General features: G+C 38.5%; 2 long non-coding RNA genes and 1 pseudogene across 3 annotated transcripts; 2 read left to right on the forward strand and 1 right to left on the reverse strand.

Annotated features, from left to right (window-relative positions):
- Positions 1 to 283: 283 nt before the first annotated feature.
- LOC309653977 lies at positions 284 to 11,679 on the forward strand. Its single transcript, XR_014259692.1, has 2 exons — positions 284 to 2,456; positions 8,577 to 11,679. It is a non-coding gene; the product is annotated as an uncharacterized lncRNA (long non-coding RNA).
- On the forward strand, positions 3,953 to 7,170 carry LOC309653976. The gene is made up of 2 exons (XR_014259691.1): positions 3,953 to 4,352; positions 4,683 to 7,170. It is a non-coding gene; the product is annotated as an uncharacterized lncRNA (long non-coding RNA).
- Positions 11,680 to 14,470: 2,791 nt separating the features above from the next.
- Positions 14,471 to 17,103, reverse strand: LOC309653978 (mitochondrial import inner membrane translocase subunit Tim8 A pseudogene; annotated as a pseudogene). Its single transcript has one exon. The product of its transcript is annotated as a mitochondrial import inner membrane translocase subunit Tim8 A pseudogene (transcript).
- Positions 17,104 to 17,109: the final 6 nt, after the last annotated feature.

Below are 17,109 nucleotides of genomic sequence, written 5' to 3' on the forward strand. Positions count from 1 at the left end.
AAAGTGAGGTATGCCTATATATCCTGCCTCAAAGTAGAAATCCTATTTAGATCACCTTTAATTTCTCTCTATGATATATTAATAGTTTTCTGTTCAGGGTTCTTACATTTTTTATTACACTTATTATTAGGTATATGATGTTTTGATGATAATGTAGATGGCATATTTTTTAGTTTTTAATTTTATAACTTTTCAGACACAGAAAAATGTTAGTGGAATTTTTTAATGTTTGGTCTCTTATCTGGCAACTCTTCTAAAAACTAACTGATATTCTAACAAGTTATCTGTAGATGGTTTTGGATTTTCTGTATCCTTAATTATATCAAATATGGAAAGTGACAGTATTATTTCTTCCTTTCTTAGCCTTATATTTCTGATTTCTTTTTCCTGCCTTACTGCTAATGCCATTTAATACTTTTACTAACAGGTTGAATAGAAAAGGTAAGAGTTGGCATTCTTATTTTGTTCCTAATCTTACAGTGGACATTCTCCACATTTCACTATAAATAGGATGGTGGCTCTAAAGTTTTTTGTAGTTTCCCTTTGCTATGAGTTTTTAATCATACATAATTATTGAATTTTATCAAATGCTTTATCTGACTATACTGATATGATCATATACATTTTCTCCTTTATTTTATTCATGTGGTGCATGACATTTATTGATATTTGAATGTTAACTCACCTTGCATTTCTGGAGTAAAACAACTTGGTAGGAATTCACACACACACACACACATTCACTCACTCACACACTCTACATTTGATTGTCTAACATTTTGTGTATGATTTTTGCTTCTGTATACATAAAGGAGATGGGCCTATTTTCTTTTCTCATAATTGTCCTTTTAATTAGTGAATAGTATATAGAGGGTAGAGATTTAAAAGACCTTTTAAAAGGTCTTCTTCTTCTGTGATATAATACAATACAGTATTACTCCATTTTTTAAAAATGACCTTTTTTATTTTCAAATAGTTTCAAATCTGCAGAAAAGATACAAACAGAGTTCCCTTTACCTCTCTCCCAGTTTTTCCTATTGCTAACATCTTATACTACCATACTATATTTTTCAAAATTAAAAAGCCAACATTTATACATTACTATTAACTAAACTTAAGACTTTTTTTGGATTTCACCAGTTTTCCTGTTAATGACCTTTTTCTGTTCTAGGACCCAATCCAGTATATCACATTCCACTTAGTTAGTTGTCATGTCTCCTTAGTCTTCTCTGGTCTATGACAGTTCCTCATTCCTTCCTTGTTTTTTATGATTTTGACAGTCTTGAGGAATATTTGTCTGATATTTTGTAGAATTGTCCTCAGTCTGGGTTTGGCTGATGTTTTTCTCATGATTAGACTGGAGTTATAGGTTTTGACAAAGAATACCACAGAAGCGAAGTAACCGTCTCATCACATCATAACAGAGAGTATGTAGTGTCTCCGTGACATCACTGGTGATGTGAAACATCATCACTTGCATAACATGGTGTTTGCTTGGTTTCTCCACTGTAAAGTTACTTTTTCTCCCATTTTATACTCTCTTTGGAATTCAATCATTAAGGCCAGCCCAGGACTGGACTTAAGGGGAAGATTAAGCTTCACCTCCACCTCCTTGGGGAGGAGATGGATGCCGGCGGGGGGGGGGGGGGGGGGTGGCGGGGGGGAGGTTACCTACATATGGAATTCTTCTGTTGGCAAGATTTGTCTTCTCCCTCCCTCCTATTATTTATTTATTTATACACTCATTTATTTACTCCATTATGTTTTAATATGGATTCTTTATCATCTATATACATAATTACAACCTTAAAAACCTCTGGTTCCCCCACTGACATATAAACTCTTTGAGGAAAGGCTCTGTTTCTTTTTTATTTTTGTACACTCTATGCGTTTAGCATAGTCCCCTAATTTATAGTGGACTTCCAGTAATTATTTTGTAATGGATATCTTTCCACTTCAACTGAAAAGTACCCTTTCCTTATATAATAGCATTCTAAATCCAAAATAAAAGTAGATTTTAAAATAAGTAAAAGTAAACTCATGCATGATCACCCTGTAATAAGTATGTAAAAAAGCAAAGGGTACTGCAGAAATAACTTAACCATTGGAGTTGGATGTGTCTCCAAAAAATATTGAAGCCACATTTGGAAAGAAATTACAGTATTTGATAAGCCAAGGATATGACCTGCTGTGTGCTTTCCCTTTTTTGTTCAGATCACCAAAGGAGATTAAGACCCCGTTTTCTCCCGTCTCTGGAAAATTATCATCTGATGCAGTCACTCAGATAACAACAGAGAGTCCAGGAAAAGCCATGTTTTCATCTGAGATTTTTGGTAATGCTGAAGATCGTGGACATGATATTCCAGAGCTCAGTACACAGAAGTTGGGCAAAGTTCCTGTCAAGTTTGCTTCATCATCTTCAGTCCAACAGATTACTGTTCTTCATGGCACAGATGGTAAGAGAATTTTAGGTCACATTACCAACTTTTGTGTGTCATTAACCAATAAATTTCTTGATTGGGTCTTTCTAGTTAGAAAACCTAATTTTAATTTTAAGCATTAGGTTGTACATGATGATAACATCTTTTATTTACATAGCTATGAAGAGAATATAATTTATTATGTTTTTACTTCAATTTCTAGTGAAGTTAACAACCTATGTGAAACTCATGCTACTTGTGGCTGACGTATTTTCAACTCATAATACTTGTCATAAGAATGCAAGTAGTTCATGAAAACATAAAAACTATAGAGGTTCAATTTTAGGGAGGTAGATAATTATTTGGCATTGTTTCTTTTACTATTGTTTTGCATGAGACAGTGAACAGATAGCAAACACAATACCAGTCTATTTCTTGCTCAAGAAACGTTGAGCAGGGACCCAGGTTGACTGTGACTCTGCTTTCTTTAAAACATGGAACCTTGGATTCATCATCATAGTCAACTGGAAGGGACGAAAAGCATGGAGGAGCACATGTTGGGAGGCTTTTATGGTCTAGGCCTAGGTGTGGCCCACATCAGTTTCCACTGACTAGGAATAGTTTAGCTGTGCTTTCCAGGATGAAAAAGAAATGAGTTTTGGTGAACAGCTAGCAATTTCTACCATAAGGTCTACAACATTTAGAGTGTTCCTATGCTATCATGACAGTGATATTTTTATAGTGCTTACACTATATAACATTCAAAATTATAGCAAGTTATTTTCTTTTTCAGACCAGTAACTGGAAAGTTAAGTTCCCATTCTACCTCCAAATGAGGGTGGGAACTTTCAATTACTAATTTTAAAGTATTCAACAGTTTGTACAAATCTATTCAAAATAGATTTTAAGTGTTCCTACTTGTGCAAAAAGTTTATCTGTCTGTAGGTATAAATGGAATATGCCTAAATGTATAAAGAAAATTGCTTAGTTCCACATTTAAATTGCACTGAATTTAATTTGAATAAATACATTTATATGTTGAAATGGTTATATTTCTTTTCTTTTTTTTTTATTTTATTTATTTTATTTTGGCTGTGTCGGGTCTTCATCGCTGCGTGCAGCCTTTCTCTAGTTGCGGCGAGCGGGGGCTACTCTTCATTGCGGTGCACGGGCTTCTCATTGCGGTGGCTTCTCTTGTGGTGGAGCACGGGCTCTAGGCACGTGGGCTTCGGTAGTTGTGGTGCATGGGCTCAGTAGTTGTGGCTCGCGGGCTCTAGAGCGCAGGCTCAGTAGTTGTGGCACATGGGCTTAGTTGCTCCGCGGCATGTGGGATCTTCCCGGACCAGGGCTGGCACCCGTGTCCCCTGCATTGGCAGGCGGATTCTTAACCACTGAGCTATCAGGGCAGCCCGAGATGGTTATATTTCTTATACACTTTTATTGTGAAATAAAATTATGCCCCCCAAATGTATAGTCTAATCAATATCACACAGAACACCTTTAATGTGTCAGTTACCTATTGCCAGCGTGATACTGTATAAGAACCTCGAAAATCTCAGTGCTTTATAACAACAGACATTTGCTTTCCTCACTCATGGGCTTATGAGTCCGTTGGAGTTTGGCATCAGGATGCAAAAACGGTTTGGGTCTGTTCCACATGCCTTGTACTGAAACCCAGGCTACTCTGGGCTATGCTGTTTTCATGTTGGTGGAAGAGCACAGGAGAGGAAATCCAACTGTGAAAGTGTATTTTATACCTCTTCTGACATCAAATGGATCAGTCTATAGAGAGCCCACAGTTCATGGTCTTACCTTTACATACAGGTACTTGGTAGAAAGGACTCCTTTAAAAGAGAAATATTATTTGGTTTAATAATAAAATATTTTTAACTCTGTGGATTCAGAAGTAAAATTTTAAAAAATATTTTAAAAGTATACAGAATAGGGCTTCCCTGGTGGCGCAGTGCTTGAGAATCCGCCTGCCAATGCAGGGGACACGGGTTCGAGCCCTGGTCTGGGAAGATCCCACATGCCGCAGAGCAACTAGGCCCGTGAGCCACAAATACTGAGCCTGCGTGTCTGGAGCTTGTGCTCTGCAACAGGAGAGGCCGCGATAGCGAGAGGCCCGCGCACCGCGATGAAGAGTGGCCCCCGCTTGCCGCAACTAGAGAAAGCCCTTGCACAGAAACGAAGACCCAACACAGCCAAAAATAAATAAATAAATAATAAAAATAAAGGAATTGCTTTAAAAAAAAAAAAAAGTATACAGAATAGCATGTTGAATTTATGACTATGTGTCCACTGCTCTGAATTAACAAATTAAGAGTAATATGCTATATGTTTATATTTAGTTCCATTTGCAAGTTTTTTGAAGAAATAAATTTTATGGTTGGACTTTCTTCTTTACCCTTCTCCAGTCCTTTCTTTCTCTCCCAGGAACAACCATTATTTGCTGAATAGTCGCTTCTTCCCCCAGAGATAGGCAGTCCAAAGTAACTTTAAGACTTCTGCATCCAAACATAAAGTTGTTGAGAATTTCAAAAAGCCACTTATCTTGCCTCTGAATTCTCCATCTCCACATGGTAACCATTCTTGCTCTGGGTCCATTGTAATTCTGCCCAATTGTTGTTGTCCATTTTCTGCAAACTTTGAACTAAATGGTAAATTTAACCATCACCACCAAGCTTTATATACACTGGTGGAGGAAGAAAACTACTAAGTCAATATCCTAACAATAATGACTACAGCAACGTCCAAAGAGAAGTAGAGGCTACAACCTATTTTTCCTGTTATTTAAATTCTTCCAGCCTCTATACATTTCTTCATTCTCCTTGAATTCAGCCAGGTTCTCATTGGCTGGGGTTTTGCCTGATAGGTTGGTACAAGTGTTCCTAAGTAGTCTAAGGCTTTGCTAGCCCTGCATAGGTTTAAGGTAATTTTTTGTTAATTTCTATGACCAGGCTTGGTAAAGTGGTCCCCTAGGTGTAAGCCATACTCCTACTGACTTTCTTCTTTTAAGGTAACCTTATTTCTCCCTGATAGTTAAGGTCAATTGTAGTTTTAGTCAACACTATGGCATCCTATTCCCTGTATTGTTTCAGTGACATAAAGAATGTAAAATGACTAGATGGCTCCTGTCTCCCGGTAGAAGTGCCCCTCCCTTATTTCTAAGATCTTCCATCAAACAAAGCAGAGTCACAGAGATAGAAAGCAAAAGATTTTAAAGGCTTCTGCCTTTGTTCCTAAATACATGCATTCTGTCTGTGGGATAGGCAAGTGCCACATGTGGTTCTGAGCACATGCCGTATTCAGTAAGCTAGCATTCCAGCCTCAGAAAGTGATGCCTCCCAGCTTGTGCCATGACAGTTATCAGTAAATTGTTCACTCGCTTTTTTGTTCTTGAGTTTACCATAGCTGTGGGTGATCAGGCTTGTGAGGAGAACAGTGACTCCCTTTAGGCGTCAGCCTTTTGTCTCATTTCCTTCACTATGAAGTCAGTTCCTTGGTTGGAAGCAGGGTACTAGTAATATGGATTCCATGTCAAATCATCAGAATCATGGAGTGGCCAAGGATGGTAACACAATTCTAAGTAGTTTATAAGTTGTTATTGCATCCAGAATGAAGGAGATCTCATTCTACTCTGGGACTATCAGACTCTGTCTAGAGTATTTTGATTTTTATAAACTAGACATGGGCAACTAGGAGTCCATCTAGAGGTGATTACAGGATGCAAGAGAAGACCATGGTCCATAAGGATAAACTGAAGAAGCTGTTGTGTTTAATCAGGAGAAGTGGTAGCTATCTACAAAATTCTATTTGAATGAGCAGTACAACCCCATGAATACTGAGGAGTAACCTAAACAAGAATTTTATAGGGCTCATGTGATGGCAATACTAATCCTTTGTGTAGGCATAGAAAAGGACAGTAGACTAAAAGGAGGGATGGGATATTTCTGAATGGGAAAATTGAATATTTAAAGATGTCATTTATTCCCAAATGAATTTAAACTCTAATGTAATTCTACTCAAAATTCTAATGGAATTGTTCTTTTGAACTTGTTTAATTGATCTTAAGTTTTTTCAGGAAGAATAATAAAGAAAATACTGGAAAAGAAGAGTAATGGGGAGGATAAATTTTAGCAGCAGCCAGTGGAGTGTTTTCATGGGATGCCTGGAAGTTGCAGACATTATTCTCACCCTTGACCTATGGGCCCAGACTCAGTCATATGTCCATACATGTCTGCAAGGGAGATTGGGAAATACAGTGTACAGATGAGCAGTATGTACCCAGCTAAATATCAAAATGCTGTTACAGAGACAGAGTTTCTACCACATCATGAAAGAAAAACAAGTGTATAGAAAAAGATTTCAGGGACTGCCCTGGTGGCGCAGTGGTTAAGAATCCACCTGCCAGTGCAGGGGACACGGGTTCGAGCCCTGGTCCGGGAAGATCCCACATGCCGCAGAGCAACTAAGCCCGTGCTCCACAACTACTGAGCCTGTGCTCTAGAGCCCGCGAGCCACAACTACTGAGCCCATGCTCCACAACTACTGAAGCCTGCATGCCTAGAGCCTGTGCTCCACAACAAGAGAAGCCACTGCAGTGAGAAGAGTGAGAAGCTCGCGCACCACAACGAAGAGTAGCCCCCCACACCGCAACTAGAGAAAGCCCGCGTGCAGCAATGAAGACCCAATGAAGCAAAAAAATAAGAAGAAGAAAAAGATTTCATCTTCTATAATAATCAAATTACTACCATGTCACAGACATTTTAGAAAGAATTTTAGCAGTTAGTATTTAAAAAAACGAAACTTTATAAATGACATAATTTTTCACTCTGAAATCAGGAAACTTATGTGAAATGGGGCAGCAGGGGAGAATGGGTATGCTATGAACAGGAAGTCTTTATTACAGAATTCTTTATTATTGAAAATTTAATCCAGCCTAAATTTTTAACATTATGAGAAGGGTTAAAAACACTTAATGTGTAGTAGAATGATAAAAAATGTGAAGATAGGAAATAAAATGAATATTTTATTATCAATGTAAAGTAGAAAAACTGAATTCCACATTATACATACTATACACAACTATGTAAACAAATAAGCAATACAGAGGAAAGACCTGTAGAAATACATTAAAATATTAATAATAGTTATCTTTGAGTGGTAAGACTTTGTCTTTTTTATTTCTGTGTATTTTTTTAATATTGAGAATTTATACTTTTATAATGGAAAACTTATTTTGAAAATCTGCCACATAGAAGAGAATTAGATTTACTTTCTATGACTCTGGAGGGAGAATCTTCAAAGATCAGTAGTAGGGGTTAACAACGACCAGGTTTGGGTTCAATAGAAGATAAAGTGTTTCTTAGTTAGAGCCATCTAAATATGGAATAGATTGCTAAGAAGTCGTCTTCTCAATGAATCCTACCCTTACCACTCTATTTAAACTGCATCCTGCTGCAATTTCCCAAATACTTCTAATCTTCCTCAGCATTTTCTAATTTTTTGGGGGGGGGAGTGGCTGTTTTGGGTCTTTGTTGCTGCACACGGGCTTTCCCTAGCTGTGGTGAGTAGGGGCTACTCTTCGTTGTGCTGCATGGGTTTCTTATTGTGGTGGCTTCTCCTGTTGCAGAGTGCGGGCTCTAGGCGCACAGGTTTCAGTAGTTGCAGCACGAGGGCTCAGTACTCGCAGCACAAGGGCCCTAGAGCACGTGGGCTTCAGTAGTTGCGGCACATGGGCTCAGTAGTTGTGGCGCTCGGGCTCTAGGGCGGGCGGGCTTTGGTAGTTGTGGCACGCAGGCTCAGTAGTTGTGGTGCACAGGCTTAGTTGCTCCACAGCATGTGAGATCTTCCCAGACCAGGTATCGAACCCCTGTCCCCTGCATTGGCAGGCAGATTCTTAACCCACTGCACCACCAGGGAAGTCCCAGTATTTTCTAATTTTTTATGTCACTAATAATTTATAAAAACACTAGATGATTTACTTATTTAGTATGCTAATTGTTTACTGTCTATCTCCCTCTTCTAGAATGCTAGTTTACTGATACATTCCAAGAATCTTGACCACTGCTTGGCACATTAAAGGTACTTAATATTTGTTCAGTTAATTAATAAATGTTTTCTTATTAATTATTCTGATCTTTATGTCCTTAGGCCAGCCTTTACTGTTGCCATATAAGCCTTCTGGTAGTACAAAGATGTACTATGTTCCCCAATTAAGACAAATTCCTTCATCTCTGGATTCCAAGTCAGACACCACCATTGAGAGCTCACACTCAGGTATTATGCAGAAATTATTCAAAATTTTACTTTTTGAAATTTTATTTGTGGATTGGCTGTTTAATTCTGGATGACATATGAAAGCTCAGTGCTATTTAATCTTTAAGTGAAACATGGAGATTTTCATGACACAGTCTCTGGTTCAGATAGGTGAGTTATTTGGTCAGATGTATTGTGTACACTCAAACATTTGATAAATATTTGAAGAAAATTGTATGAACAGTTACTTGTTTGGGTTAGTGGACTCCATCTAGGACAAAGGTTTCCAAGTTTTCTCTGTTCACAGTCACCTTAGTGTTTGGGTGATTTCTTTTCTCATCATCGTGGGGATATAAATCATCAGCAGCATATAAATACATGAAGTATTTTTTCAGATACTAAGCTATTATGTTATTAGGGTATAAAAATACTTACCGTTTTGATCTTACAGCTTAATAAGCAAAAATATTTTTGGTTTTGTGTTTGAAAGAAAACATTTTACTTTGTTCAGAAATATGCATAATTACTTGCTAACGAGATATGTGTGGCTATTAGGGCACAGTTTCTCACACCTTGAGATGAGATTGGACACAACCACCCTCATTTATTGCTTTTGTTACAGAAACTGTCAAAAATCCAACTCTGCAGAGATACAGACAGCAGCATTGAAAGGAATGTAGCAGTATCTAATGTTGAAACTTTAAACTATCTTTAGCTATTAGTTTTTGTCCTGTACACCAGATATTACATATCACTGTTTCTCTAGAGTTTTAAAATATCCCACAACATCCCTGTGAGATCACCACAATAGAACTGCAGATTTAGAAAATGAATAGCATCCTGTGGAGGAACTGAATAAATATTTTCTGTGGAAAATTATAAGGATACGGAGTTGGTATGGTGCGGGGTTTTGATTGTTGGGATAACATATTGATTGGTCCACAGGAGTTGACTTGGTTCCGTGTAGATATAAATTGTTCATGATTTGTCAATAGACATCTTTATAGGTGTAGAAATTAAAAAGAAAGTAGTTGTCCCTGGTCTTATGCAGATTTTCTGTTAATTTTAAGAGGACCCAACTAGTATCTAATGGTAACTGAGTTAAAGCCCCTGATATAATTGCTCCTGATTTCCCACTGTGATGCCACTGAAAAAAAGAACCACAAAATGCTCATATGTTAGGATTGATTATGAAGCCTATAACCAGGAACTGGAAGAAATTTTCACTACCTGCATGGCTATGATTTTAAAAACTCACTTAGTGGCTACGAGACATAAAACAAGCTTACTTAATTGATTGTAGGTAGGAAAATCTTTTATCTCAGTCTCACTTTCAGCCCCCTAGTTCAGAAGACAGAATGTACCAATAGAAGTGTAATCAGGTGTTCCAGTATTTTTTGAGGCCTCCTGTGTACTTCTATTCATTTACATCCTAACTCTTCCCTTTGGAGACATTAACTTTGAGAAAAATTGGACAGTAGTGGGAAGAGGAAATGACTACTCAGGGATGGTACACTGTATCCTGAGAAATACTGTCCGTATAAATAAAGTACTGAATGCATCAATTAGACAAGAAGAGATCTGTTGGCTATATATACTTGAGGTTGTCATTTATCATGTTCTGCATCTATTCTGAGAGTGAGGGAGTTGACAGAAGAAAATAATAGTTTCTTAGACCAGTAGAGCTGATCTAGCTGAAAGCCTAGGAATTGTTCTGATAGATAGTGTCTATTAGTGTGTTGTGATTCTATAGATACTAGAAAGATCCAACTAGAGTTTGGGGCCAAGGGCAAGTCATAAACCGTTGCAGATATTTGGACCAAATAATTTCTCCTCAGTTGAGAATGAGTAAACAATTGAACTCATAAAATTCTTTTAAAGACAAAAACAAAGGGACTTCCCTCGTGGCGCAGTGGTTAAGAATCCGCCTGCCAATGCAGAGGACACGGGTTCCAGCCCTGGTCCGGGAAGATCCCACATGCCACAGAGCAACTAAGCCTGTGCGCCACAACTACTGAGCCTGCGCTTTAGAGCCTGCGAGCCATGACTACTGAAGCCCGCATGCCTAGAACCCATGCTCCGCAACAAGAGAAGCCACCGCAATGAGAAGCCCGCGCACTGCAACGAAGAGTAGCCCCCGCTCGCCGCAACTAGAGAAAGCCCGTGCACAGCACCGAAGACCCTACACAGGCAAAAATAAAAATAAATAAATTAAAAACAAAACAAAAACAAAAAAACAAGGCAAAGGTAACCTCGCAAAGAAAGAGATAGATGTTAGAGATTTACTCATTAGGTCAAGTAACACTCTGAAGTAGTAACAGGATTTCATTTATATCTGACAGTAAGTTCTGTGAAGATAGGTACTATGCCTTTTTTTTTGTAAGCCATTTTATACCTCATACCAATATATAATATAGATGTTATTTTGATATTCATTTAAAGACATTTAAATACTTTATGTACTAGTACTGTCAATAGGAGCAAAAAGCCATGGGGAGAGAACTGGCTGGGAGTTTTAAAACAAAGTGAGGAGTTAATAGCAGAAAAAAATGGTGGAGTAAAGACCTCCAACATTTTGCCCTGTGATAAAAGCAACAGAATTTTGGCAAAACTTTATGGAAAACTTTTCCAAAACTCTGGAAATTAACCAAAGGCTTGTAGCTTTTGTAGTAAGCATTTATTCAAGAAAAATGGCTGAACCTTGATAAGAATAGTAATAAGCTTGTGGCATTTTACCTTGCCCTATTCTCATTGCCATACTCAGCTCAGTGATTGATAACCTTGAAAAATATCAGCCTGCATTCCCAGGACTGGAGGGAGCAGAACAGAGCTGGACCTCTTTCACAATTTCATTCCCAAAGAATTGTCAGTATTTGACCTGTCTGATGGCTCTCTGGAAGACTCCACTCAAAAGGCTTATCTTTATTCGACCTTACTCAGAGCTATCCAGTGCGTATGAGCCTCTGTGTCTATGTGTGAGGTGTTTGTCAAAAAACACTTACAGGCAAGTGTTTTATTTTAGTTTCTTAAATATTTATTTATTTAATTTATTTATTTTGGCTGTGCCGGGTCTTAGTTGCACCACTCAGGATCTTCGTTGCGGCATGCGGACTCCTTAGTTGCAGGACCTAGTTCCCTGACCAGGGATCGATCCCAGGGCCCCTGCATTGGGAGCTCGGAGTCTTACCCCCTAGACCACCAGGGAAGTCCCCAAGCAACTGTTTTAATGTCACAATGCATGAGGCAGTGGATAACACTTGAGACAAACAATAGACTAACCAAAAGCTTTATCGGAAAAACTGAGGATGAGATGTCCATAGATATGTTGAAAAGCACTGATATATTCCTAGGACTCTAGAAGACCACAAGTGTGCACAGGCCTGAGTGCATGCTCAGGAAAGATCTGAGAGGGGCCTACCCTTTACCTTTGGCTGCCCTTGAGGCTCTGGGCAAGAAGAAAGGGAAGGCTAAGGCCGAATTGATAACTCCCTGCCCTCAGCGTTGATGGCTATGTGCACGTAGTCCCTCGGCAAAGACTGGGAGATTTATTGTTTCTAGATGTTTAAGGATATCTCCATCTAGGCATTAGCTGACCACTAAGCTAGTTGAGTGGCAGCTTCAGTAGACTTTATAGAATTTGTTCAGAAAAGTTACTTAAAAAAAAAAAACAGCGTAAAGCAACAGCAGGAAACCCTAGGGAGGTAGTAGACTCTGATTTCCAGGGTTGTCACATTATATTTTTTAAGATGTCCAGTTTTCAACAAAAAGTTACAAGATATGGAAATTCAAAGTAAAAAAATATATATATGGACCATACAAAAGAAAAATAGCAGTTTAGAAACTGTCTGTGAGGAATCTCAGACATTGGACTTACTAAATGAAGATGTTAAAATAGCTATTTAAAATATGTTCAAAGAACTAAATGAAACCATGTCGAAAGAAGTATAAGAACAGTGTCTTACCAAATAGAGAATATCAATAAAGAGAAATTACAAAAAAGAACCAAATAGAAGATCTGTAGTTGAAAAGTACAATAACTAAAATAAAAAATTGACTGGAGAAAGCTCAGTATCAGACTTGAACAGGCAGAAGTATGAGTCAGTGAACATGAAGATAGGCCAATTGAGATTATCCAGTGTGAGAAACAGAAAGAAAAAAGAACGAAGAGAAATTAACAGAATCTCAGAGTCCTATGGGACACCTTCAAGCATCCTATTATACACATAATGGGAGTTCCAGATGAAGAGACAGAAAAAGAGACTGAAGGAGTATTTGGAGAAATAATGGCCTAAAATTTCACAAATTTGATGACTGCTGTTAATCTGCACATCCCAAAAGCTCAAGGAAGTCCAAGCATGATACAGTCAAAGAGAGCCACATCTACATACATCATAAACCATCAAATGACAAAGACAGTGTTAAAGCAGCAAGAGCGGAGTTATCATGTACAAAGAATCTTCAATAAGACTAATTGCTGATTTTTCATCAGAAACCATAGAGGCCAGAAGGCATTGCAATGAGATATGCAAAGAGCTGAGGAAAAAAACCTGCCTACCAAGTATTCTGTACCTAGCAAAACTACCCTTCAGAAATGAAGGAGAGATTAAGACATTCTCAGATAAACAACAGTTGAAAGACTCCACTGCTAGCAAACTGACCCACAGAAAATACTAAAGAGATTTTTTTCAAGATGGAATGGTGAACACCAGACAGTAACTTAAATCCACATGAAAAAAGTACTAAAGGTAACTACATAAGGAAATACAAAAGACAGTATAAATGTATTTTTGTTTGTAATTCAGTTTTTCTCCTATATGACTTAAAAGACAAATGCAGTATAAGCAAGTCCCAAATACACACAAAAAAAACTAACAGAATTAAAATGATAAAACCTGACACTATATTTTTAAATAAATAAATTTATTTATTTATTTATTTGTATTTTTATTTTTGGCTGCGTTGGGTCTTCGTTGCTGCGCGCGGGTTTTCTCTAGCTGTGGCGAGCAGGGGCTACTCTTTGTTGTGGTGCGCGGACTTCTCGTTGCGGTGGCTTCTCTTGTTGAGGAGCACGGGCTCTAAGTGCATGGGCTTCAGTAGTTGTGGCTCTTGGGCTCTAGAGCGCAGGCTCAGTAGTTTTGGCACGCGGGCTTAGTTGCTTCGTGGCATGTGGGATCTTCCCAGACCAGGGCTCGAGCCCGTGTCCCCTGCACTGGCAGGCGGATTCTTAACCACTGTACCACCAGGGAAGTCCGAAAAACTGACACTATTAAAGGGAGAAATATTTCAAGCCAATAGCAAAAGGTCATATATTGTATAATTCCATGTATATGAAATGTCCAGAATGAGCAAATCCGTATAGACAGAAAGTAGATTAGTGGATGCCAGGGGATGTTGGGGAGGGGAAAATAGGGAGTAACAGCTAACATATACAAGATTTCTTTGTGGGGGGCGTGACAAAAATGTTCTGGAATTAGATAACAATATTGGTGGTGAAAATACTAAGAACTAGTGAATTGTACACTTACTTTAATTGGTGAATTTTTTTTTTTTTGAATCTTGTAGAAGTTTTTATTTCAGTGATTAAAAGAACGCAGTAAATGGAAAGTATGCTGGTTTACATTAGGCATGCACCTCTACCTGAAACTGCTGTTAGTTTTTTTTTGTTTTTCTTTTTTTAAATTTATTTATTTATTTATTTATGGCTGTGTTGGGTCCTCGTTTCTGTGCGAGGGCTTTCTCCATTTGCGGCAAGCGGGGGCCAATCTTCACCACGGTGCGCGGGCCTCTCACCATCGCGGCCCCTCTTGCTGCGGAGCACAGGCTCCAGACGCGCAGACTCAGTAGCTGTGGCCCACGGGCCCAGCTGCTCCGCGGCACGTGGGATCCTCCCAGACCAGGGCCCGAACCCGCGTCCCCCGCACTGGCAGGCAGACCCCCAACCACTGCGCCACCAGGGAAGCCCTGCTGTTAGTTTTTGACTGGCCTAAATCTTTATAACTTATTTTTTCATTTAGGCACATCTTTAAATTTTTTTGGACCCTGACATACAGGGTAAGTTAACTTCTTCCTTGTGGCAGTTTAGTATGAGAATTATGTTCGCTGGCTAGATTCCTTTAACTAAAGGCCTCTAGACTCTCAGGCTACCTGTACTAGCTCAAGACTGTACTTTATATATAGATATTTAAGTGAATCACAGTATAAGGGAGGGAGATAATCTAGAAAGGTGAAATGTACTGTATGAATACTCCATACATTTTTTTTCTAGCACAGATAATCAAACACTAGATAAGGAGGCCTACAGTCAAGTACCAAATTACTCTTTCCCCCACTGCTGCCCTTTCTGAGAGACACAAAGATGTATATCGATCTCTCCAGAAATCTGAAAGGAATCCACACAAATAACAGATTATTACCTATGTGGTCCCACATATCAAATTATAGAGCAGTTCCACTATTAAAATTATAGGAAGCAGTTAATGGGACTATGAGGAAAGCATCGTCCCACATACAGTAACATACACCTAGTAGAGTTTTCCATTCATCTGTCAATTGTTTTCCCAAGATTAGCATTAAAAAACACAACCCCAAACACATTTGACCCTCAAACCACCCCCACACACAAAAATTGGTCTTTGTTCATTCTCAGATGACAGGATGTCCCAAGAGTGACAAAGGTGGGAGCCGATCCCCCCACAGCCTTTTCTTCAACCATCCCATCAACTGCTCTTCATTTCTTGAACTACCTTCCTTTTCCAGAGAGGTAATAATCAGGTCAGTCAGAAAGGCTTTCTGAGAAGACTGGCTTGGATTTCTGGGTCTGTTCCAGTCGATTCAAGATGAATTGGCTTGTATCAATGAAGCGCTCAACGCAGTTCACAAAACAGGCCTCAGCCCGACTGTCCAACTTTGGCCCAGGCTTGTCCATGCACATTTCCCAACAAAGTTCCGTCATCTGGTGCACCAGCTGCTGGAAGCACTTCTTCTGAGTCTCTACCTCGATGAAATGCTGCAGCTGCGGGTCGACCGAGCCCAAACCCGCTGCGGAGGAAGACGAGGAGGACGCCATCCCAGCGCGGCCACGCGTGCCGAGACAAACTCCGCACCAACTCACCGACCTTCACGTGTCTCCGCGGCGGAACCCTTAATTGGTGAATTTCATGTTTTGTCTCAATTTAGAAAAAAAAGTGTGTGTGTTGGGGGGGGTGTGGGCAGGAATGAACATATGAAGGAAAAGACTGCCTAAAACTGTAAAGATTTGGTAACAGATTTAAAATACATTTTGCAGGCAAAAAGGGTGGAATTAACATGAAGGAAGTTAAATTAGTGATGAGGACAAATCTGAGAGTCTGCAAAATTACAGAGGAAAAAGAAGAAGAAAATGAAAATGCTGTGAAAGATGATGAGAGACATAAGAAACATAGCTAAGTAAACCAAACCAAGAATTATATCTGTAGCTGAGGAAGAAAGTAATATTCAAACACTTAATTGAATAAAACATCCTCCTCCTGAAAAGGGGAACACTGTATGCAGATTGAAAGTTGCCATAAAAATCCAGGGAAAAATCAGAGACTGAGACACATATCAGAAAAAGATTTTTGAGTTAAAATAAATAGAAGAAAATCCCATAAATATACAATTAAAAAAAAAAAGTTAAGAGAAGAAAATTTAGTCTGATATCAGGCTTATTTAAAATACTAAATGTAAAAATAATGGAACCAAATCTGTATTTATTGGGAAAATTATATAATTCAAGGATTTATGGACCCAGTGCATTTTCATTAAGCACTATGACAATGAAAAGACATTTTCACAAGTACACAGCAGCTAGAAAGTATATTCAACCTCTGTACCTTCTTGAAAAATTCACTTGAAGACTCACCCAGCTGAAGAGATGAATCAAAATGAAGAAGTCATTACAGAGAAATGAAGCAATGCTGAAAGTGATCAGTGGTGAACTTTGAAGTCAGTTTGACACAACACTCATCTAAACAGCAAATTTAGTTACAAGGTGGAAAAAAAAATGCCAAAAGTTAATTTTGGAATGAAAGGCATGAAAAGAAAAAACAATTGTGTTTCTTGTCTTTTTGACTAAAGAGGTGTCATTTTATTCATGACTTGGTGATCAGATAGGTTAAAGAAGTTTTCATAAAAAATAAATTTGACTTGATTAAAATTTAAAACTTGTGTGCACCAAAAAACAAAACACCATCAACATAGTAAAAAGGTTGCACACAGAATTGGGAAAAACATGTGCAATTCATATATCTGATGAGAGATGACTATCCATAATATATGAAGAACTCTTACAGTTCAACAACAGCAAAAAGCAATCTAATTTTTAAATGAGTACAGAATCTGAAGAGCCATTTCTCCAGGAAAGATACAGATGGCCAAAGAGAACGTGAAAAGATGTTTTACATCATTAGTC

Source organism: Balaenoptera physalus (genome assembly GCF_965194825.1).
Source record: "Balaenoptera physalus genome assembly, contig: HAP1_SCAFFOLD_1575, whole genome shotgun sequence".
Lineage (NCBI taxonomy): Eukaryota > Metazoa > Chordata > Mammalia > Artiodactyla > Balaenopteridae > Balaenoptera > Balaenoptera physalus.